This window comes from Dromaius novaehollandiae, chromosome 16 (assembly GCF_036370855.1).
Source record: "Dromaius novaehollandiae isolate bDroNov1 chromosome 16, bDroNov1.hap1, whole genome shotgun sequence".
Taxonomy (NCBI): domain Eukaryota; kingdom Metazoa; phylum Chordata; class Aves; order Casuariiformes; family Dromaiidae; genus Dromaius; species Dromaius novaehollandiae.
This window is the reverse complement of record NC_088113.1, coordinates 7,753,815-7,776,650: the sequence shown is the minus strand read 5'-3', so window position 1 is coordinate 7,776,650 and position 22,836 is coordinate 7,753,815. Positions and strand designations below refer to the sequence as shown.

At 43.7% G+C, this 22,836-nt stretch overlaps 1 long non-coding RNA gene across 4 annotated transcripts in view; it reads right to left on the bottom strand.

The window, feature by feature from the left end:
* LOC135330099 (uncharacterized) overlaps window positions 1-22,836 on the bottom strand; it is an 89,883-nt gene that overhangs the window by 50,716 nt on the left and 16,331 nt on the right. For 3 of the 4 annotated variants that reach the window (XR_010391861.1, XR_010391862.1, XR_010391863.1), the window contains 3 exons: window positions 22,574-22,677; window positions 19,723-19,785; window positions 9,428-9,659 (listed from right to left, as the gene is read on the bottom strand). This is a non-coding gene — a long non-coding RNA (uncharacterized LOC135330099). The remainder of the gene's footprint in view (window positions 1-9,427; window positions 9,660-19,722; window positions 19,786-22,573; window positions 22,678-22,836) is intronic. The other variant, XR_010391864.1, reaches the window with a different exon arrangement.

The following is a 22,836-nucleotide window of genomic DNA, read 5'->3' as shown; positions in this document are numbered from 1 at the left end:
TATCAACAGAAATACTATGACGGATCAGGATGATACCAGTTTTAATGCCAGGATCGTGTCCTCATAATAGCACGGATATCAAGTGAACAATCCTTGCATCAGACATGTACAAATCCTTGACTTTTTGCCAGTTTAGAAAGATTGCTGATGTCTATGTCACAGTTTCAGTTCTGGCTTTGTCTCTGCCCGGATACTCATTGTTACTCTCCTTTTGAGAACAGGATGCAAAATGCCACATCGCCATTTCTACTTCTTTTTCTAATTTTCTGCACATGAGCTTCTTAATTCCGTTTCCCCCCCCCCCCTTTCTGATAACTGTTAATCTCATAAATGAGTTATCATACATTTAAAATCTCTCCTGTTCTGGCAATTATTACACTTTGATGCAGCGATCTTTTGATGTTCGTTTTCATTAATTCCCCGTTCCGTTGCTGGCAGACTCTGACCTGATCTGACCCCATGCTCCTCCCAGACGACTGCCGGACTGGCCCAGGAGCCCACATGGGTTCAGCTGGGGCTTTTGCATTCTCATTTCATTGCCTGGCTGTGGAAGTGCCAGGGAAAACTGCGACCCGCGCAGCCTGTGCTCATCTGAGCTCTGTGAACACTGTGCACCAGCTGATCAGATCAAGAAGTAAAAGTCCACTTAAAAGGCCTGTTGGGACAGCCTGGAGAACTTTACATAATTCAGAGGGTTTCAGTTAGTCCAGAAATGCATGTTCCATATTGACAGCTCCACGGGGATACGAACAGCAAAAATTTATATACTATTGGTATATGAAGAAGGCACAGAATAGGAAATGGGATTAACAAGGTCAAGCAGTAACAGGATATGCGTTACCACCCTGTCTTGCCATTCCAGTCCTGATCTCCCAAAGCAGCTGCGTAAATCACATTGTGCACCATCGCTGTTTTTACCAGTGTAGTTTTCAAATCACTACTGCGCCCACCTTTGAGTGTGCCCCCAGAGTGAGACCCTCCAAGCGCTGTCCTGGGAACCTGCCCTCTCACTGCCTGGCTCTGCCCTGGCAAGGAAAAGCGGGGGAAAATGGGAAATGGAGGGGCTCCTGGGCTCTAGAGGGGATTATGTAGGATTCGCCTCCAAAAAATAATTATGTAAAAATAAATGGCCTAACACAGATTTATGCAACACTTGGCTGGCTCCTAATTTTGACTTCCATGGAGGATATTGATTTATATCAGCTGGATGTCTGTCACTATATACACATATTAGGATCTGACAGAGAATTACCAGTTCTGCCAGTGCTTAAAATACTCTGGGGATGAGGAGGAATTCAGGTTTAACAGAACTAAAACATTAAAGTAAACTGACTCTTTGAAGCTTCAGGATAGAAAGCCGCCCTCCAAGAACAGAAAACCACCCTGCAAGGACACAAAAGCAAGCAAGCCACCCTCCAAGCACACAACTGCATGTCATCTAGAGGGCAGCTCACTGAAGGGTCCATGAGACGTCTCTGGCCTCAAACCACTAACAAAGGTGTCAGGGATGTATTTAACCCAGGTCTGTATTGGTGAAAGAACACAGAAAGCAGCTAGGAAATGAAACGTTTGTAGCACTGAAATGCTTGCAGCATGACCAGCTAAAGACCAGAAGGAGGAGATCAGCAAAGGAACAGTCTCCTGTTTGATTCTTGTTTTCAGTGTCCATTCTCTGGAAATACTCAGGATTTCATCATAATTCTGAACTCTCCTTGTTAATAAAATCCACCCAGAAGTTACTGGATATTGGTACCCAAGAGATGACATAGGGATGGAGCCAAGGGATGGAGCCTACTGAAGGCTCCTCTTTCCTTCACAGTGCAGTACGGCTACAGGGACTGATGAGGCAGCAAAGAAGGGATCACAAGACTGAGTAGCTACAGAGGTCCTTACACAAGGCTAGTCAAGAGCAAAAGACCCAGGTAGTCAGGACTTGTGCCAGGCGGAATATGGATGGGGTAGAAAGGGTTGAGACAGCCGCTGACAGTTAGGTTTTTGTCGGGGATAAGGAGATGAGGATGTTATTGGTGCAGGTTCCTGCCTCGAAAAGGGCCTACTGCCGCCCAGGATGGTTCTGTTGGAAGGTATGGGGGAATCTACAGGCCATTTAGCCCCACCTTCCCCAGGAGATTTGACAGCAGAAGCCTGGTCAGGAAAAAAAAACGTCTTCACTATATAGGCGGCAACACACATCCAACAGAAAAAGGGAAATCTTGGAGAGAGACAGAGGTCTTGTGACAGAGACACAGATAAGTCAATGAACACAGCAACTGGGCGTTGCACTTAGAGAGAGAGAGAGAGATCATTCCCTGAACCCTGCCAGAGAGAGAAAAGCAAGCCATACTAACAACTTGAGCTTCAGGCAAATGGACACAACTCTCAGGGGAGAGAGGGAAATCCTCCAAAGGATTGGAGGATCCTCCAACCACCAAAGCTACGCGCCCTTCCCCATAGCTGGCCATCCCCTGCACCTTCTGCTGCTGCCCGAAATCAGTTCCCTTTGAAACACTGGGCACAAAATAAACGTCGTGCAGCACTGAATGCACAGACTGCTAGTCCTCCAGTCCAAAATGCACCATCCCAAGATGTCACCTAACCCTAACTGTGCTGGCAAGGAAGGGAGAGGAACACAAGGTGGCCCAGCAAAATTCTAGGATTTACACCTAAAATATTCTTTTCTGCAGCCCTCTGTTGTTTCCTTGCTTAATGAAGCACGAAGGCTCTTCCAGGCCCAAGAATCACGAACCCTGTGTTAGGCTGACTCATCTAATGGCTAAGAAGAAGGCCACATTTCCACTGCATAAAACCTTTTATTTAATTTTTTAAGGCAATCAATAAGCCCCTAATTATAATGTTCCCTTTCTTGTCCTTGTTCAGATCTGTGTCAGCCTGATAATGTCACCAAGTGGAACAGATAAAAGTTTTACTAGTCCTTCAGGGCTATTATGCCAAATGAGGAATTGCTACATATTCACTTGCAAACAGCTGCTAATGTTTAATTTTTTACATAAAATGCTATGGAAATAAAGATGCAATGCACTGAGCAGCTGCTAATGTTCTGTTTTGTTTGTACACTGGCTGTGGAGTGGAGGGCAGTGCTTATCTGCAGCATCACTGCTGCCACGCTAGATTGAATAGCACAGTGTAGGGCGAGGCCTCATCCAAACTCTTGCTCATATCAGCTCCAGCTGCTGGGCTTTCAAAGAGTCCTGGAGCTTGGGATCACACTGCAGAGAAATTCAATCTTAAATCTGCTGTTAAAAGAATGAAAAAAAAAATCACTTCCTATCGGGAAATGCTTTTTTCTCTTCTTTTGTTTCTGCACATAAAAAGAGACAGATTTTGTTCCCAGTATCATAGGAAGCCAAACCGTTTTATTTTCTGCTTTTCCAAATGATATTTTATTTCTTCTGATTTCACTTCACAGCTTTCTAGGTGGGGGCCAATGGCTGAATGAAGCTGGACATTGCCAATGGTCTCCAGGCATGACTGGCTGGTTCACCTATTTCTCTAGCAGTACATATGAAATCAAACCATCAAAAAGAGTGGAAACAAACTACTTATCTCAAGAGGATAGAGAAAGGGGAATTAGTCACCCTTTGAAATATGGAGGCTATAGCAAATGAGAATAGATGGGCTTTGATGTCAGAAGGAGATGTTGGCAGTTGAGCTCAAATCCTGATAGCTCCTTCTCAAAACCTAGCTCAGACTGGCTTTCATCTCTAAAGGTCTGAAACAGCTCTGTGCTTCAAAAAAGGAGATGTCTTTGGGGATCTCTGTTCAAAAGTGAAGCACAGGGAAGGAATTAGACTGAGGCAGTCACACCACCAAGTCCAGCATTGCTCAGCCAACAGCTGATGTAATCCAAGTCCTGCCTCGTTTGCTCAAGGAATTCATGGGTTAGAACTTGAATTAGGAAGCGCAAGTTTGAGAAATGGCTGCTGATGCTCTTTAACTATGGGGCGACTCTTTTCACTGTTGTCTTGACACTGCTTAAGCACAGCCCGTCTAAAAGCAAACAGCAAACAGATTAATTAAGCCTCTGGTAAATAAACTTATAGGTAAGGTTTAGCAAATCAAGGCACAGAGCAGCAAAGTGATTTATGCAAGGCTATAGCTAAGTCTGGTACCTTGAACTCACTCCCTGTGCACAACTATACTACACAGTTTTCCAAGAGCTACCACTCTATCTTCGTTTTGTACTGCAAAGCTCAGCCAGCCCACAAAACTGCTCACTTCAATACACAAGCACTCTGGACCACAGCCTGCTAGATGTCTTCAACAGAGCTGAACGGAGAGAGCAGAATTTGGCTCTAGTGCCTTAGGGCAAATATCTTTCAGTGTGTGTGCATGTGCGTGAGACTGAATAAATTTGATTAGATTTGGTGTGACAAAATTATCAAGGAAACATTTGCATTGCCATTTATGCAGCAGGCTGCATGATGCGGAGTAGAAAGAGAACATGTTCAGGGTGTCAGGCAGCTGTATGCCACGATTAATGGGAAGAGACATGTGAGCCGGAGAATAATCATACTCATTAACAGTGACATCCAAAACTAACGTGGACAGCGTCTTCTCACCAAGGGCAACGGACATGTCTGAGTCTCCTCTGACTTGAGCCATTGCTGCAGTGGGGCTCAAGGCAGTTGAGCCAAATGCCCCAACATCCTCCCTGTCCTGTGCAGTGCCCTCATCTCCAGCTCACACAGCAACATTCCCTGAGCTACTGCAGCCTCCGGGGCTAAGGATGCTCCGACTGCAGAGAAGCAGGCCGTGGGACACTGCGGTGTGCCACAGAGTGCGGGAGCCTGCTCGTTTGGTGCGGCCACTTGGGGCTAGGACAGCTGAAGGGGAACTGCCGACAAGCCTATTCTAACAGTTTAAAATCAGCTTGTGAGTCAGAGGAACAGATTTAACCCATTTGTGAGCAGGCACTGTCTGAGGTCAAGGGTGGTATTATTTTAGGATGTGAGCTGTTCTAACGGCTGTAGGAAATTTTAAGCGGGATGCTTTTTTTCTTCTGCTTTTTCACCCAGTTGTGGGACTGGTGAGAGTGACTTATATTATATCCAAGAGAACCTCTGAATGAAAAACATTAGAGAATCAAATCATTTTGCAGGTCTCTGCAATGGCTAGTTCTTGGTATAAGAGTATAAGAGCTCTCTTCAAAGAGAGACTCTGCCAGACCTCAAAGAATGAGTATTTTGTATGATTGTGTGCGTGTTTAGTGGCTTCTTCATCTTGAACCAGTTCTTCCTCTTTATTCCTATAAATACAGTATGATTTGGCAGGGCGAACTGCACAGGGTGGAACTGAGTAATAGCTCTCAGGGTTTCTATAAATTAAGAACAGCCGACTTGACAATGTACATGTCGTCTTTATCAATTTACTTCCCGAGTCCATGCCAAGCATTCTGCAATAAACTTCCTGTCCATTTCATCCCTAATCATGTGTAGCATAAATCCCACAGATCAGAGACTGCTCACAGGGCTGAGGAAGGATGAGCCAGGGGTGTTTATCCTCAGACATGATCAAGCCGAGGCAGCCATTCGCCTCTCCCCACCCTCCACCATAGCAAAGGAACCTCGAGCCAGGGAATAATCAGGGTTTGGGTTATTTTCTTCTCTAATCCAAATGCAAAGCATCTGGACACCCTCATTTGCTGTGCGGTCCACCACCCCTTTTCTTTCCGCTTTGCTCATAAACAAGCTGCAGGTGAACAGCAGTTGCTTGCTCAGCACTTTCCAGGTTTTATCCCACTATTTTTAAATACAGCACAAATGTGATTAACACATCACTGATTATCTCCAGAAGGATTCAAGAGGGAGACTGCCAGACAGCTTCAAGTCTTTCAAAATACTATTAAGGTTAAAGAAAGCGAGTGAGGTTTGGAGAAGTGAGTTGGGATGCAGAGAATTATTTTTGCACTTCAGAAGAGGCATGGGAAGGGAACAAATGTACCATTATACTCTGGCTCTTTGTGTCACCTCTGAGAGCCTAAGTTATCATGGAGAATTGTTAAATCCAGCCCCGTCTTTGAGGGCAAAGGTAGATATTGCAATGGAAGCTCACTGAAATCTCCTCTCATGAGCTCATGTGCCATATTTCTTCCTTTGCTGGCACAGTACTCTTTTCGCATGTCATTGTCTTCCGTCCTGCTTTTCTAGCCACTTGTCTGGCTTTTCCAGGTAGCCAATACCTGGCTTGACCAATCTGTCCATTCAGGACAAATGGGCAGAGTGTGCATGCAGTGAATCCAACACGTCTCATGACGACGCACACAAATACTTTCAGAGATATTCAGGTATCTACAGATCTTTCTGGACACGATGGGCTAACTCTGCAAATGCAGCACAGCATCTGCACTTCCATCTGGGAAACTGGGGAGAAATCTGGACAGGCATATGGGAGTCGCTATTTTTTAAATTTCCGACATTGACAGATATGCATCTGAATTTTCAACAGCAGTACCCCGGCTCACAGGGTGAGCTGCATTTGCCCTTCTCTATTGGGTGAAATGGGATTTTGGACCAATATTCTACTGATGGAGAGGCAGAGCTCCTCCATGTCCAGAAAGAATTTGCACTCTCTGTTGGGAGGCCAAAGGCCGTTGCTGGGCAGCGCTGTGCTGCCTTGATTCAGCTGCCTGGGAGCCTTGAATAAGAAATTCAGCCCCCAAAGTATCAGTGCTTTAGTCACACTTGAGTCTGAAAAGTCAGACACTATAATAAACTGTGTTGACAGAGATGTGAAAATAAGGATTTTTCCTGTTCTACATAAACAAGATTTATTTCCAAATCATTCCTCTTTGCAGACCTTAAGATTTTTTTCTTCTCATTTCCTTGCCCATGTCTTCTTTTCATATTTCTTTTCTTTGTAGGTCTGGATTAATCTATCCTGATTTTAGCCAAGTGTGGTTATATACATATGTGTATGTATGTATCTATGTATGCATGCATGCATCCCATTGCAAAATGTTTACATCTTTGAAATCTCCTGGAAAATTCCCCAGCAGGCATTAAGAGGCAGAAGCCTCCAGGAAGGCTAATAAATCATTCCAAGTATGATGTTTGTAGGCAAGTTCATTTTAGAGATGATAAAAAGAAGCACATTTTCAAAATGTTAATGAACCCACAGGAATGGTGAGCAGACCTTCACATGTCTGCCCACTTATTGGTGATGGGCAAAGTCAGGTACCAAAGATGTCTGACTAGAAGGAGTTAGAGTATAAATGACTGTGTAGTGTTTCCAAGCCTATGAAAAGGGAGGCAAGGTTCAGAAATGATTGGGGTGGGGGGGCAGAAATGAGTCTCCCACAAGCCTATTTTTCAGAAACTATAGTTTGGCTTGTTCCTGAGAACTGCAGGAGACTCAGCACAGAGAAGTAATTGCTCATGAGAAATTCCCTCTGAATATGTAGGGACACATTAATGGCCAGCTCGGTAATAGAAGGTGCAAACCTCACACCTGGCTGCTGCTCAAGAAGCTGTTTGTATCAATTTCTGCATGTCCATATATTTCTGTTACATACATTAGTCCTTGGGAGGAATGTCGTCAAAGTCAATGACTCAGCGTGTGACTTTCCAAAGCCCAGCATCTCTCGTACAGCCATACATGGGAGATGTAAGAGGTACAAAGGCTGAGCATAAACACAAATAAAATATGCAATTGCACAAATCAGATGTAACGATTACTATAGCTGATAACACATTCATTATGCTCCTGCTTCTGAGTGCTACAGGGAACAAGAAGCCCACTTCCCTCCCCAACACCACAATTACAGAGCATTTTACTATAGCTTCCTAGCTCTTTTCTTTTTTTTTTCATGATTGGTAGAGTAACCATTTGGAAATGAAACTCCTGCAACCTTTCATTAAAGAAGATAGGAAGCCAGGAAGGTAGCATTATATATGGCATTTTTATGAAACATTAGGCACAAAGCGATAGTTTTGTTATTGCGTATTAGAAAGCTTGGAAGGACGCTTAGCCAACATGATAGCTTGATTGCGTGAACATTCAAATACATCTTTTTGGAAAGGAGATATGGGCTAATGGAATAGCTAACAGGTCATGTTTTGGCTGCTGAGGGGTTGATTTTTAAAGCAGAGCTATGGCTGATAACCCTAGTTTCCTGAAAATATGTCTTAGTTTGTAAGACAATTGAAATATTCACAGCTATTTTCTAATATGCCTGGGACCTTAGTCTTTTCCCACGTGTAGCACTGGTTTCAGTGCATTTTTGCCTGATTTATATCAGTGCAAAAGAAGAGAAACCCCAGCTGCATATTTCTTTATATAGACCTCAGTTCCACAAGGTATTTAAGGACAATTTTAAATCAATCCCTATTCAGTGAAGACTGAAGTAGGTCTTAGGCTTTCAGTAAAGAAACAAGCTTAACTGCTTTGCTTAATAGGAATGAACTACAAGCCAGGGCTTCAGCAGCTACTTTAGGTCAACACCTGCACCTTTTCTGATGAACCTTGCTACAGAGGAAAGTAATTATATCAAAAAAAATGTACCTGTGGTATGAAGCTAGACTTAGCTCAAGCCTGCAGGAAATTTCATTACCTGGCTGCAGCATGTCAGCTGAAAAATATTTGACATTAAGACCTCTCCCCTCAATGCAAAAGAAATATTGAGGAAAGCAACATACCTAAATATTGGATTATATTTTAGTGGGCTTCCCTAACTGCATCTGCGAAAACTGCAAGTCTCTCTGTTCCGTGAAAGGACAATCCTCTCCAAGGCATGCAAAATCGAGGAACACACATGTGAGTTATAGAGCTCACAAACTGGTGTTTTAGTACCCCCCCCCCCACAAGCACACCCATCCTTTGCACAGCCAAGATATGCTTGTGCATTTTATAGATACAGTTAAGAAGCCAGCTGGAAACTTAATCTACTGTGTTTCATACTAAGTGAATGTTGACTAGAATTAAAATAATTTATATTTTGCAAGGGCAGTTTTGTAACGCTTTTCCTTCCACCCAGGGCCATGAACTGCAGCAGCAATTAGTAGGTGACATGACCGACAGAAGTCACAGTTTCAAGAGGTCAGAGACAAGTTTCCATGCTCACAGGATCTGCATATTGCATCACAGTTGAAAGATGCTAAAACCTAAATAAACGGGTTCAGGTTTGTAACTGCCACACTGACCCCAGGTAGATGTGGATGGTACTGAGAGACTCAGTGCTCCTCTACAACACGCAGTCCCAGCGGCACCTGAAGCCTGATGATGAGGTCCATTAAGGGATAAAGTCTGATGCATGACCTTCCCTGTGGCCATCTGCAAAACCACCTACCCCGGCTCTGCGCAGGTGCTCCGGCAGCCGGCACGTCGCGAGAGCCAGGGCTCCTGCCAGCCACGATGCCGGGCTGGCCTGACGGCTCTCTGCAGAGCACTGACGATGCAGGGGGGGCATTACCTGGGCGAAGCTTCCTTCCTCCTCCTCACGCTGTCCCAGCTGCTGGCCCCGGGTGTCCTGTGCCCTCCGTGGGACATCGGATGGAGCAAGGGGGAGGTCTGGTGCAAGGGGGATTTGTCCCTGACGCAGGGCAGTGGAGCACAGCCAAGAAGATTTCCTTCGGCCCCAAATTTAGCCAGCCCTTAATGCAATTCCTCCAATGCAACCTGCTGGGAGTGTGCAAGAGAAGCACCTATAAATAAACAAACAAATACAGAAGTTCTTCTTTTTTTTTTTAAGAATAAGAAACTCTTCTAAATTAAATTTCATGCACTGATAGGTACTTAGGGGTTATGGTAGAATACCTCACAATATTCAGAGCTTCATTAAGGGCACAAATAACTGTGGATAACTGGGATTTATGTAATTACATCCAGACCTGAGCTTCCTTGTGCTTAAAATCACAAAGCAATTAGCAAAACAACAAATAAGGAGCCCAAGCAAAAGAATATATTAAGTTTCTAGTTCCAGGCCCACGAAGGAAAACTTGAAAAGATAACCGGCCTGTAAAAAGTCTCTGCAGAACACTTCAGCAATACCACTCTGAAAGGTAATTTTTCTGGGGGGACTCCACTTGCATAACCTCAAGCGAGGAGGCAGCAGCAAAGGCCTATGGTTCAGCCCAAAGGACCCGAGAGCATGGGAGGCAGCTAGATCATGGAGCCCACTGCACCATAGCCCCCTGTGCAAGGCTGTACAGAAATAGTCATAAAAGTTATTATACAAGTCACTAGTTCTCCATCTCCCACAGATACCTCCTCATTCATTTGGCCATTGTTGCTCATGCTTAGTAATGACAATGCCCTAAGCAAATTCTGCTTTCTGGTACATTTGCTATAAAACCAGAATAAATCCACTGTCTTCCATCAGGTTATCTGAGACCGATATGAGCGTATCAGACAGGAAAGTCTAATACTTTAATCTTCTCATTGTTCTCTGAGCACAGCAGCAGCAGCGAAAGTCAGCATGGGAAGCCTCTGACAGTTCTTGCACTTTCTTTATTTATTTACGTTTTAACCAAAGTTTTCCCCATTGAAATCTCAATTCCCTTTCTTCATCTGCCATTGGGGTCACCGCGGCAGGGGTGAAGGCAGCAGATATCTGGTTATGCACAACAGATGCCAGCACAACAGAAATAAAAGAAAGTGCTCGATGCATAACTCTTGATTGTTCGAGCAGAAATGTACTGACCTAAATGGGATTTCACCTTGGGAGCTTCAGCTGAATTGCATCTGAACAGGGGTGAAATTCCCCGTGCATATGGCAAGTCCCCGGCTGGCGTGCTCAAAGCTCCACATCGCTTCATCAGGCCCTCGGAGTCCAACATTAACTCTACAGAATGCTGTTATTAGGGAGACGAGAACAGCTGCAAGTGTCTCTTAATGCCAGTGGGGAACTGGGGAGCACTAAACTACTGAACGTATAATATTAAAGGAAGAAGAATATAGCTCCACTGAATTAGCTTAGGCCGCTGAGGACTGTTTGTTTCAATTATCACTGGTACAGCCAAGTCCCCTGAAATCCGCCATTAGCTCCCAAAATGTTCTCTTATACATAGGCACACAGGTCAAGGCTGACTGGATCAAATACCTTTTGCTTTAATGAAGCTTTTTTATAGCACACATTGGGGCAGACACCTAAAAGGGAGCGCGAGCACTTAAAAATAAATGGGTCAAATGCGTCCCCAGCGTAACTTGATGGGATGGTATTGACATTTTGTTTAGACCTTAGCTGCTGGGCAAGTAAAGTGGCACCAAAAAAAAAAATAAATAAATAAACCCCAAAGAACTGAACTGAAGGAACGAGCTGCCTTGTCTCCCTGCCCAGCTTCCCTTCCACAGAAGTTCAGTACATGACGCTTGTGCTTTGCAGTGAGATACTTGCAGAAAGTCGTTTCCTACCTGCCAATGCTATTTACCAAAGCCCTTCTAGGAAAAGGGTTAAGTTCATGCCTGTGCCTCCATTCATGGCTCCACTGAAGTAGATGGAAAAAATTGGCTCCAAAGCGTAGCACAGTTGCCTGGTTTCTTTTGCCTGGTTGATGCTACCACATAGGGAGAGGATTGAATTTGTCTGAAAAGCCCAGGATTGTACCTCAATTAAAGTTCAAAAAACATCAAACGAAGCCAAGAAGGCACAGTTCAAATCTTCTGGTCCCTTCATGCATTTGACAGTACACTGGCATGAGCTTTGCTCTTTGCCCCAGGGAGGAAGGATGTGTGAGTGTAACCGGCGGCGTAGCAGAATAGGGATGGTACTGAGACTGCAGTTCAGAGACTACGATGGCAATAGGAGTGTGCCAGCAATCCTAGCTCCCCCTGCATGCTAACAGACAAGGAAAAGAGGTTCTTACTGAAATTGGATGGATATATATATATATATTTTTAAGATATCAAATCTCATTATACACAAACCACTTGCAAGTCCACAGCCAACTCTGCTCAGTCTGGCTGCTCAGAAATGCTGTCTTATTTCAAGGTTGAATTTCCCCACGTTCATTTTCCAGACTTCTCGTTAGGCTCTGTTTTGCAAGGTCAAAAGACCCTTAACTCTCAAGACTTGTCTCCATGTACATGTTCTTATAATGAACAGTAAGACCTCCTTTCAATCTTCTAATAAGCTCATGAATAGAGTACCCTATGCCTCAGGTCATAACTTGTTTCCCATCCCCTGAATCATTTCCATAGCCTTCCTTTGAGGTGTCTCTAAGATCTTCATGTCTCTCCTGAAGAGGCAATATCAGAACTGGAGCAGTTCTCCAGCAGTGATTGTCACAGTCCTGAGGAGAGAAATGAGGTTACTCCCCTAATTCCATTTGATACTCTCTTTTCACGTACGTCCAAGGTTGAACTTGGCCCATTTGCTGAAGCACTGAGAGCTCACATTGCGGCTACTATCCACAACGCCCCCTAAATCGATCTCAGAGTCACCATCTTCCAAGACAAAATCCCCCACTCTCTAGGTCCCTCCAGTAATTTTCCTTCCCAGGTGCACCAGCTAAAATCCAGCAGTATTAAACCTCAGGAGTGTGGACTGCTGCCTCTGCAGGTGCTGTCTGGGCTCTCTCCCTGCACTGCTCTGCATGCATGCACAGCAGATGATGAACCACCACAGTTTACAGGCCAGACTATTAAGGTAAACCAGAACTGATTTGAAGTTATTTCATCATGGATTGTAGCATTTCAATGATTTACTCCCCAAACAGCTGAGCCATTTACCGAGTGGCAGCAAGCAGCCCTGGGAAAGGTGAAGGCAGCCAGGAGCTGGAGCTGTTGCAGTCATCCCAGGCTAAGCCTCCCCAGCTTGTCATCCCGGGCCCCAAGAGCGTAAGAGGCCATAGTTTTCCTGGTACTGGAAGTACAACAAAGAGTTCAGCTTCATGCACGGATGTTCATGGAAATTGCAAGTAGAGAGCTTCAGGGTTTTACTGGATTTCTTCCCTCTCTAAGGATAAGGGGGGAGGCCTTTAGTTTATAGGGCCTTTAATGCCCCAGGGACTGGGGGAAGAGAAAAGCTCCTTGTAGAACAATACAAACACAGTCACGCATCAAGTAACTCTGCTGAGAATTTTAGCAAACTTTTCCATAGATTTTTCTTTGAAGAAAAAAGAAGAACAATATTGTCCTCCCGAGGAGATATATTTCACTGGATGGACTATTTGTTACGGTAGCTGATGCCCCTGCCAACCCACAGGAAAGCAAACGGAGTGATTACAAGAGTCTAAAAACTATTGCTGCAAGTGAAAAAGCACATGAAGTAAGCGTAACCATTTTTAAGCTATGCGGAAGTTTTGCCTGCTGATTCCACAGCACCAAAGTTATAATTGCTTGTAGACTACGCAGTTACTTTTTGTTCTGTCCAAAGTCATGAGCAAACACCAAACTTGTAATCTGTGCCCTGTGATTCATTACAGTGGCTACCAAGGGGAAAGAAAACCCTAGTTTGCAACAGAGATTCATGCATTGGCCTTTAAACTCTGGAGACCTGGATCAGTTTCTGAGCGCAAATTGCCTCTGCAGATCTTAATGATGGATGAAAGGAAGACCTAGATTATACCAACTGAAAAGGCCAGATGATTTCTGAATTTACAGGGTATTTGGGGAGGTGCCTGTACATATGTGTGCCCTAGTTAATGAAAAGGCATGCCAGGCACTCTGCAGATGAGAGAGCAAATAGTTTCCATTTATCACTCCAGGTTCTCAGATGAAGCACAGTGGCCAGGAAAACCTGATGACAGATTTCAGGAGATGGTACAAACTTCTGGGCTAAAGCACAGACTGTAAAAGTGACATGCTGGGAGATGGGAAACATGTCGATGTTTCCACAGGTGGAATCTGAGTAATCCCTTAAATCCCCGAGAAGCAAAGACCTGCAGTTCTGTGTAGACTTGCTGCATTTTTTATCAGTGCTGAACTGCAGTCAGTTCCTTTCAGCCTGCAGTAAATACAGAAGATATCTCATTAGCCTAGTTTAAGGTGGGGAGGTAAGAGAAGATATATCCACTGGTTTTAAGTGGAATAAAGAATTATATACAAACAGTGCAAGCCTGCAGCAGCTGCAGTCAAGAAAACAAATCAACCATTTATTACTTCTCCTTCAGTGTTTTTAAACATTTATGGAGCATCATCAATAACCAAGTTAATTGTGAATGGTTGATGGTGTATTTGCAAAGCCTTCTTTAACGTGCAAGAATCAGAACTGCCGTGAAAGGGACTTTTCATCAATGACAATAATTATATGGCCTTTAAGAGCCTTCTGCATGCCTTATGGCATAATCCTGTGCAGCAAGTCATACTGGGCTTTTCATAACATTATTAATGACTGGAGCTGAAGAATGTCGAGCAAAGGGGAACAACTTATTTATTCCTGCATGTGCGTGCAGCTGAACGCCCGCTGCGGAGCAAGGAGGTGGCCACCATTTTCCTAGGGAAAGAATCGTCAACATTTGCAGCTGAGCAAACACACACGCTCGACGCTCCCTGCCATTTACCAAGGAAGAAATTAATTCTGAGTGACCTCGTTACTGCTGGTGGCACCTTCCATAACTATCCAAACAAAAAACAAGCTGCATACTTGTGTGCTGACCTAGTGTCAGAAATGAAGAATTTGTCTCCAGACTGATTTAATCGTATCGGAAGACGGATGCCAGTATTCATTACTGTGACAAAATGCTTATTGTTTAATCACATTATCCACCAGCCTTCAATCAGGCTGAGACAAGTTCATCTGACACTGACCTGCGCTGGGGATCATATAGAGCTGCCTGACTCCAAGTGCTTTGTTTCAGGACAATTCTGGAGTCTCCATGGGAGGCTGAACATCTGAAGGCTGCACCGTGTACTTCCCTTTACAGCTCATCTGGCTGCTGTGTTTTACCTGTCTGTTCCCTTCCTTCTGGGTGACCGCCCTCTGTAGCCCCCCTTTTCACCCAGCTGGATAGAAAGAAGGCAGCTGCAAATAACTATTGCACAGAAAGGACTTTCTGATCCCTCTCCAGACCTCATTGGACCTGAGCACACATCAGCTACCTTGCATCTTTCATGCATTCAGCTTTGGTTGGTTGGCTGGTTGATTTGTTTTTAACAAAACCACATAATTTTTGGCCCCCAATCATGAACTTCGCACATGATGGGTACATTTTACCCATGATAAGTATTGCACATGCAGGAGCAATTCCAAATGTCCGGAAGGACATAATGCACAAGCACATAAGAAGGTAGCCACCGCTGCAGTAGCTCAGACTAGTGTGCACTCTTGTTCAGGATCTTTCAGTGGTCAGAATCATTTGCTACAGAGCAAGATGAACAAAACCAAACACACCCAGAGAGAAAGCACTTTCCTAATGCCTGACTTTTGAGAGACTCTCCTCTGAACCAGGGACTACACTCGTCAGTCATCCCGCTTTAACCATGATGCCAATACAAGATTTCTGATCAGTTTTCTGATAGATGTATTCAGATTTCTTAAGGCTTTCAAGTATATCTGTTGACTAATATTGCTCAAGGCACTGTACTTTGGACCAAACACAGGGAAATGCAATTTACCACCTCCAGCCAATACTTTCTCCTGTATTCTTGGAGGTCCCTTTTTTTGGAAGACAGCTGCCCACACCAGCAGGAGGGAAACCTCCATTTTCAGATGTAGTTCACTCTGATAAGGGCTTCAATGGGCTGTGCTAAGCTGAACAGGGATGTGGGGAAGGGAGCAGGCTTTCTTTCATCATACAATTCCATAAAATGTTAGGCAGTGCTGAATCTTGAATAAATTAGGGGTGGGGGAAGTCCTGGTTCTTCTGTAAGGATACGTAAGCAGTGGCTTATTCTGAGAAAAGCATCCCTTGGACACATGGTTGGAAGACGCATCCTCAGCTCCTGCTCATCAGGGGAATGTCAGCATCTTGGAGAGGAACACGACTTCCCAAAAGAGGCCAGATGCCACCTCCTACTCCAGAGACTTTCCACTCCTGACATTCCTTGCTGTGCTGTCTCCTCTTGTTCCCGATTCCTGCCATCACTGGTGAGAGAATTCTCTATATCTCATACTACTTGGACCAGCTTTTCTAAATCTCTCTGATTTTTTTGTAAAGCATAACTTTGCTCTGTTCTCTACACCCTAGTTTCACTTGACTTTGGCTCCAGATGTATTGCATTAAAATATGAAGCTAATAGGCCCAATTTTGGGCAAACTATACCAGCATAAATAAGAAACAACTCTAGCGAAGTCAATGGAATTGCACAGGTATAATTCAGATCAGTCTGGCCTACCAGAAATTTATCCAAGTAAGCATTTCTTCGTCTATTTTGTAATGCAATTAAGTAACCAAAGACATAAAGAATGGTGGTACATTTGTACAAGGAACTATATAATATCATTTTATCATAATCTTTAGGTGGAGTCCCATTCCTTCCTGAAGGTAAAATCCAAAGAACTTAATTATTTTCCCTGATTTACAGCTTCCTAGGCTGCCCCCCACTGAGGTTTGCCAGGCTTCCTCAAGACAAAATTAGAGGTCACAGAATAGAAAAAAACCTGCTTAAAATATTTCCAAAATGCTTTCCATTTTGATGACATCTGCTCAGCTCTGGTAAGGAGTACAGAGAAAAAAAGGGAGCTCAGGCTTTCGCCAACTAATTTCAATGTGGGTAGCTATATCCCACCGATAATTCCTGTAACTAGAGTGCAGAACATGAATAACTCTTCTACAGACCATGCTTAACGAAGCTGTAAATACATAATTGTGTCCTACAGACTGCGCATCCTCAAGCTTATAACTTCTCTTGGAGCTATGACATATCTTTCACAAAGACATTTAGCCTTGAGCTAAGGACTTCAAATGATGGAGAATCCACCTTGCCGCTGGGTAATTTATTTCAGTGGTTAATTACTCTCACTAAAAAATGTGCACCATATTTCTAGGCCACATTTGTCTAGCAACTGTTCTAGTGCAGGTTTTTAAATGAGTCCAAATGCATGCTGGAACAGGACTTTGGGAGTTAATTAATACTGTTTGGATAGCCAGACAGTGGAGACATGTTCAATAAAGCTGACATTTATGTATCCCTATCAGTTCACAAAGATTAAATGCACAGAACTGTCTGCAAAGCAACAGGCTCGTGCATTTTTACATATTTTAGTAGAATTTCAATAAAGTCATGAAGAATAATCTACTTTGTTTCCACCAAAACCTGCTTTCTATAATTAAGGGTAGAACAGTTTTAGATCTCATCATTTAGGAGAAAATATTCATTCTATAGTCCCTTGCAAGCCTGAGCTGAAAAACATTTATCTTACCATTTTCATTTTTTCTCCATGATTTATAAATGTTTGTGTCTTCCCCTAGAGAGGAGCGTGAGTTTTGGTTTCCCGACATTGATTGATTCAAGGGGAAAAAGTACGTAACACTTGATCTGACAAGATGCACACATGCAAGCCTTGGACAGATGTACCACTGAGAGGAGGTAATATTTTAAGTCTTGAACAGAGTTCTTTTCAGATCTTATCTGAGTTCAGATTCTTCAAGAAATTATTACAAATATGCAAAGAAAAACAGAGTACCGGGAGAAAAAGTCTTTCCAACTACTACATAAATGGAATCATTCTGGCCAAGTCATTTATTGCAATTCGTCTTGAGAATCAGACCTTGGCTAAAGGAAATGGACAGGATTTTGCTCAGCTTCCAGATCAGTCAAATGAACAGATCTAGGACACTACGTAAAAAATGCCAAGACATGCAAACGCTTATGCAACCACCACAAAGGCATATCTCTTCTTCCTCCCCCTACCACCACGCGGTCATCAGAAAATCAAGGTCTCCCTGTTTGGACCAGCATAAAGCTTTAAAGCTCAAACCGGTTTTGAAAATTCAAGATTCCAAGGGAAACTATTTTTTGGTTTTGGCCGATTTAAATATTTCAGTTCAAATTAATTTGAATTAGCTCAGTTCACGCTGTTCCTCTGTTGTTTTGGCTTTTTAACCATAATATAATATGATTATAATATAATATAACCATAATATAATTTTTTAACCATAATATAATTATGGTTAAAGACAAATAGATGATTTTGTGCTGGGGAAAAAGGCAATAACCAAAGCCTAAAAATTTACACTTGGATTATTAAAAAAAAAAGAATTTCTTGTGAATGACTTCATTTACCTTTAATGAATTGACATATCCTAAAGAAAAAGATCTTTTGTTCAAAATACTCCTTACCAGCCCCAACAAATATTTCTTCCTGTGTTTGTCTGCCCCAGTAAGTGCCTGCTGTGCAATGAGAACCCCTTACGTTTCCCAACATAATTCAATATACCCATCACCAAATGTGAAAGAAGTACAGCACACAAACATGCATCCAAGTAAAAATGACTTCAGCAAACATTTCTTTCTATTTTACTGAAAGTAACCTGGCATGCCTTCCAAGAAGCTTAGTCTTAAGCGAAATAAACGTAACTGTACGTAGCCTTCTAACCCCTATATCTTCATTTCAAATGCATTGTTTTTAGAGGAAAACACTGTGTCTGTCTAATGGGGCTTGGGAAAGCCACATTTTCCTTCAAATACACCCTCAAAGTAAAGCAGGAGTGTTGACTAAAGAGGAACTAATTCTATTTTGCTTGCTTTCAATAAGAAAAAGAATCTTCTCTCCTCCCCTTCTAGCCCCAAGCAACAGTCTTGGCAGCAAAGAATTTTTTTTCATAAAGCATAATGCAGAAGCAGCTCTCATTCACTCCAGCAAATCCTGTTTAATCCCTGGATTTGTATCATTTGCTGACTAGACTGAGAAATTTGGCTGCATCTAATCCTTTGGCTTCTGAAGGAAAATGGCTTATTTAAATATTTAGCTGCACTTTGTCAGTACCATTGGGGCAGGGGTGATGGATGACAGCAATTACGCTGGGTGCATCTCCATTAACATACCACTTTCTCCAGGTATGGAGTCTGCCTCTTGTATGATTTGTTTAATGATCAGGACTGAATGGGAATTTTAATGATCCCTCAACAGCTCATGTTCATTTGAGGTTGATTCTTATTTAGTGGCATATAAGTAGCCAGTGAGTCAGGATGATCAGGACAGTGGATTAGGTACATACTCTGCAAGCAAGTTTTCTCAATATCTCATGCCCCCCCTAATTCGCGACAACTAAAACACACCACACAGTAACTAGAGGTTCAGCCATAAAAGCTTAAGGAGCTCCCAAAGTCCTTCAGCGTTAAGAGATTACATTTTAATACATCATGTGATAAGAGCATATAACACTTCTCACAAAATATCTATCAGTGGTATATTTCTGTCACAAAGTATTTCTTTTCTCTCTATATATACCCATATGTGCGTATAAAAAGATACATATATTTAAATGGGCATGTGTGTGTGTATGTATATACACACACACACACACACACACGCATATATATATATATATGTCTTTGTGCATCTGTATCTCTAAAGATGTCTTCAGTATACCAGGAGCTAGCAGTGAAACGCTGACTCCGCAGAAATCAGGGGACACTTGGCAGAGTGGCATCTCGGGTCCAGAGAGGGGCTGCCAAGGATGTCCTCACGCACGCCCCAGGCTCGCTGCTTTTCAGAATGTGATGAACAAATACTTACGGCCCAGAGCGGAGATGCGGACTCGGCCCGTGACTGAATAGCAGACACAAAAGTGGCCACATCCATTCATGAATGCAAATGCAAACGCTCTCTGGTGTCCTGGGCGCCAGAGGACATGAGTCAAGAATAAATCTGAAGCCACTCACTGGTTTTCAGGCTGGGTACATCCGTCGTTGCAACAGAGCGGGTCCAGTCCTCCTTACCAAGCACTGCAAGGGTAAACACAGAAGAGACTGAAAGACGATGACAACAAAGGCTATTTATGTACTTATCACAAAAACTTGAGTTTGACCTTCAGTTTTTTCCCCTGGACCCATATCCTTTCTCTTCCTGTCTAGGCCAAGGGTCCTGCTCTGGCTACCATTCTCTATATGCTATTCATAACATTTTTCCATGTACAGTAAAATCATTTGGCTGCTATTTTGAGTATTCATTTTTGCCTTTTCACATGTTCCTATATGCACATAAGCCTTGCGCGAACTATTTCCCTCGTGGCTAGTGCAGTACACAAGTAGAGAAACAATTGTTCTGGGTGGACTACAGTATGTTCAAATTACAGGAAAATCCATACAGTAAGATGTGATAACCTGATACACCCCACTGCCTCTCCATGTCTCAGGTGCATGTGGTATAAACCATGTGTAGCTGATTTGATACTCAGAGGAGAAGACAGATGAAGAAAACAGATTTTTGCACACAGAATCATTGTCAGGTAATATACAGCTCTTTTAAAATATAATGTGCATTGTAAGTAATGTTCCTAAATTGAAATATTGAGGCATGAGGCCTGGCTACCAAAAGGGTAGTAACAAGGCATATCTAGAGAAATGCTGCGCTCTCCTCCCTTGGTGCACCAAGCAGTTGGAGTCAGGAAAGACAACGCTGTATTCCCCCTGCATTTTGGAGAGGAAAAAAACCACTCTGGTTTTCCCCACTATCAAAAAAGGTGTCTATCCAAGATCTGCTTCCTCACATATACAGGCTGCACCAGCACATTTTTCCCCATTATTTCTTCTGCTACAAGGCAGCATTTGCCTTGGAAAGATCCCTGTACAGGTGTGATGGGCAGCTTTAATCAGTCAGGCCACAGGCCTGACCTCCTTTCTCCACTTCAGCCTTCACTGCAGAGGAATTAACAGAGGCCACCTTAACGAATAATTAAAGGCAGACAACACAGGGGATCTACACGGCACTGCCATCCATTAATGGAAATGATGGATGCTCCGTATTAACCTTGCCACAGCTGCAGCCCTACAGACAGGGGAAGAAGCAGCTGTATGAGCGATTCACTGAGGTTAGCTCTTGAAAATTGTATTAATATTTCACTTGCCTATGCGAACAAATCCCTCCTTCCCATGCTGAAGGGGTGGACTATGTTTCATGGTTTGGCTAGCCATATGCTCCCTCCAAAGCTGAAGCTGAAAACGTGGAGGTGAGCACGAACTTCGCCGCCGGCTCTGTGGGACATCCTGGTGCTGCCCGACCTTCTCGCGGGGTGTTAGAAGGTGAAGCTGTCCGTAGTCCCGTGGATTGCAGTCTGGTGGGACCCCCTGGAGCCAGGCTCATTAAATCTCAGGAGGAGGAGATAGATAACTCAGCCTTGACAACATCAATCCCAGCAGCTGGCACTCTTAGGCAGATTTTTTGATTGTTTTGTTGACCACAGTTCCAGGGAGAACGAAAGGGATGTAGCATTGATCATTCACTATGGACAGACCTATTAGCTTCACCTTTCACCACCTATAAATTGTCTATGAACAGGTCACCAAATTCTCCACCTGAGACATCCCACAGCAGTTTGGACCGCCTGGCATGGTGACACGGCAAACCTCACACGCTTGGTGGCACACTGGACACACCAGGCTCCATCCAAACGTGGTGAAGGCTATCCAGCAAGAAAGCTCTCTAGTGCTGAGGGATCCTAATAAATATGCAGGCAAGTAGTTAAAGTACTGAGAGAAAAAGGAAAGGCTGCAAATATTCTTAGCATGGTGGCTTAGCTGGAGCTCAGCTGTAGGAAAGGAACATTTTCCAGGTTCACCTCTGGGGCCGATCAGTTAAAATGAAGTTTTCTGCAGCCCAGAGCCTGTGCTGCCACCCATTGCCCAATGCTGTGTCCAAGGCGAGCTAGAAACTCGCATGGTTTCAGGAGGGGAAGAGTCACGGGTGTTTCTCACGGCTGGCTTACCTCTACGGCAGCACCCCGGTTCTCCCGCGCGCCTTCCCCGGCCGGCGCTGTTTAACCATCTAACCACACAGTCGCTACTCAGCACTGCTCTTCTGACAAACCACTATAGGTCTCCGCTTGGTTTATCAAGTTAAATATGGTCATATACGCAAGCCAGGGCAGTGGCCGGGGAGGTCCACTGCGACGGGCGTTTTCTAAGGCAGTGGCATTACGAGCTCAGATGTTCTGGCTCCAGCAGAGCTCCAGGGCTCTGCAAACCTCTTAAAGGTATGTCCAAAGGGATCTGCAAGAAACTGCAGAGTATCATTTGTGCTCTTACCAAATCACTTCATGTTCACTTACTCGCTCTGTTGCCTTACAGTTCTAACTTAGTCAAGTGGTAAGGAGCTGATGGGAGAGAGGGGAAAGAGGAGCAGAGGGGTGAGAAGAGACGGAAGCAGCCAGCAGGCTTTGGGGAAGGGCCTCAGGTTGAAGGCAGAAAAGGATTGATGGATTTTTAGATTACAACGCTTTTCTGAATGTTTACACTCCTCTGTACATTTCCAGCCTTTTTTATGTCAATCTGAAAAGTGTTAACTTTCCTTGTCTGCTGCCTACCTACACGTAGTCTAATTTGCAGCTACCTGCTAACAATAAATAATTTAAAACGCTACAGAGATTTTGTACTTTTTTTACATCTTGAGTTGTCATTTGACAATGCGCGAAGTGGAAGCCAAGCACAGCAGAGACTGAGAAATCCAGATGTCCAAGCAAAATGTGGGTGGCAGAACCAGGGAATCAGGGAAGATTCAAAAGCAGCTTGTAATTACCTGCGAACAAGGAGACTTGAGGAAGACTAGCCTCACACGAACCCACGCAAGTACATTTTCTTGCCGTAGAGAGCACGGGTAGAATACGCCTTGTTGAGTTTATGCTGCGAATATAGAGACACTCAGGTTCGTTTAAAGCACAGATTTGGAGGTTTAACCCTGAAGAGGAAGAACTTTTGCATTTTAACTAGGAGGGTCTGACTTCATGTGACTGCAAATTGTAACTGTTACAGCTTCCAACCGGTAGCGTAACCACCACTTTG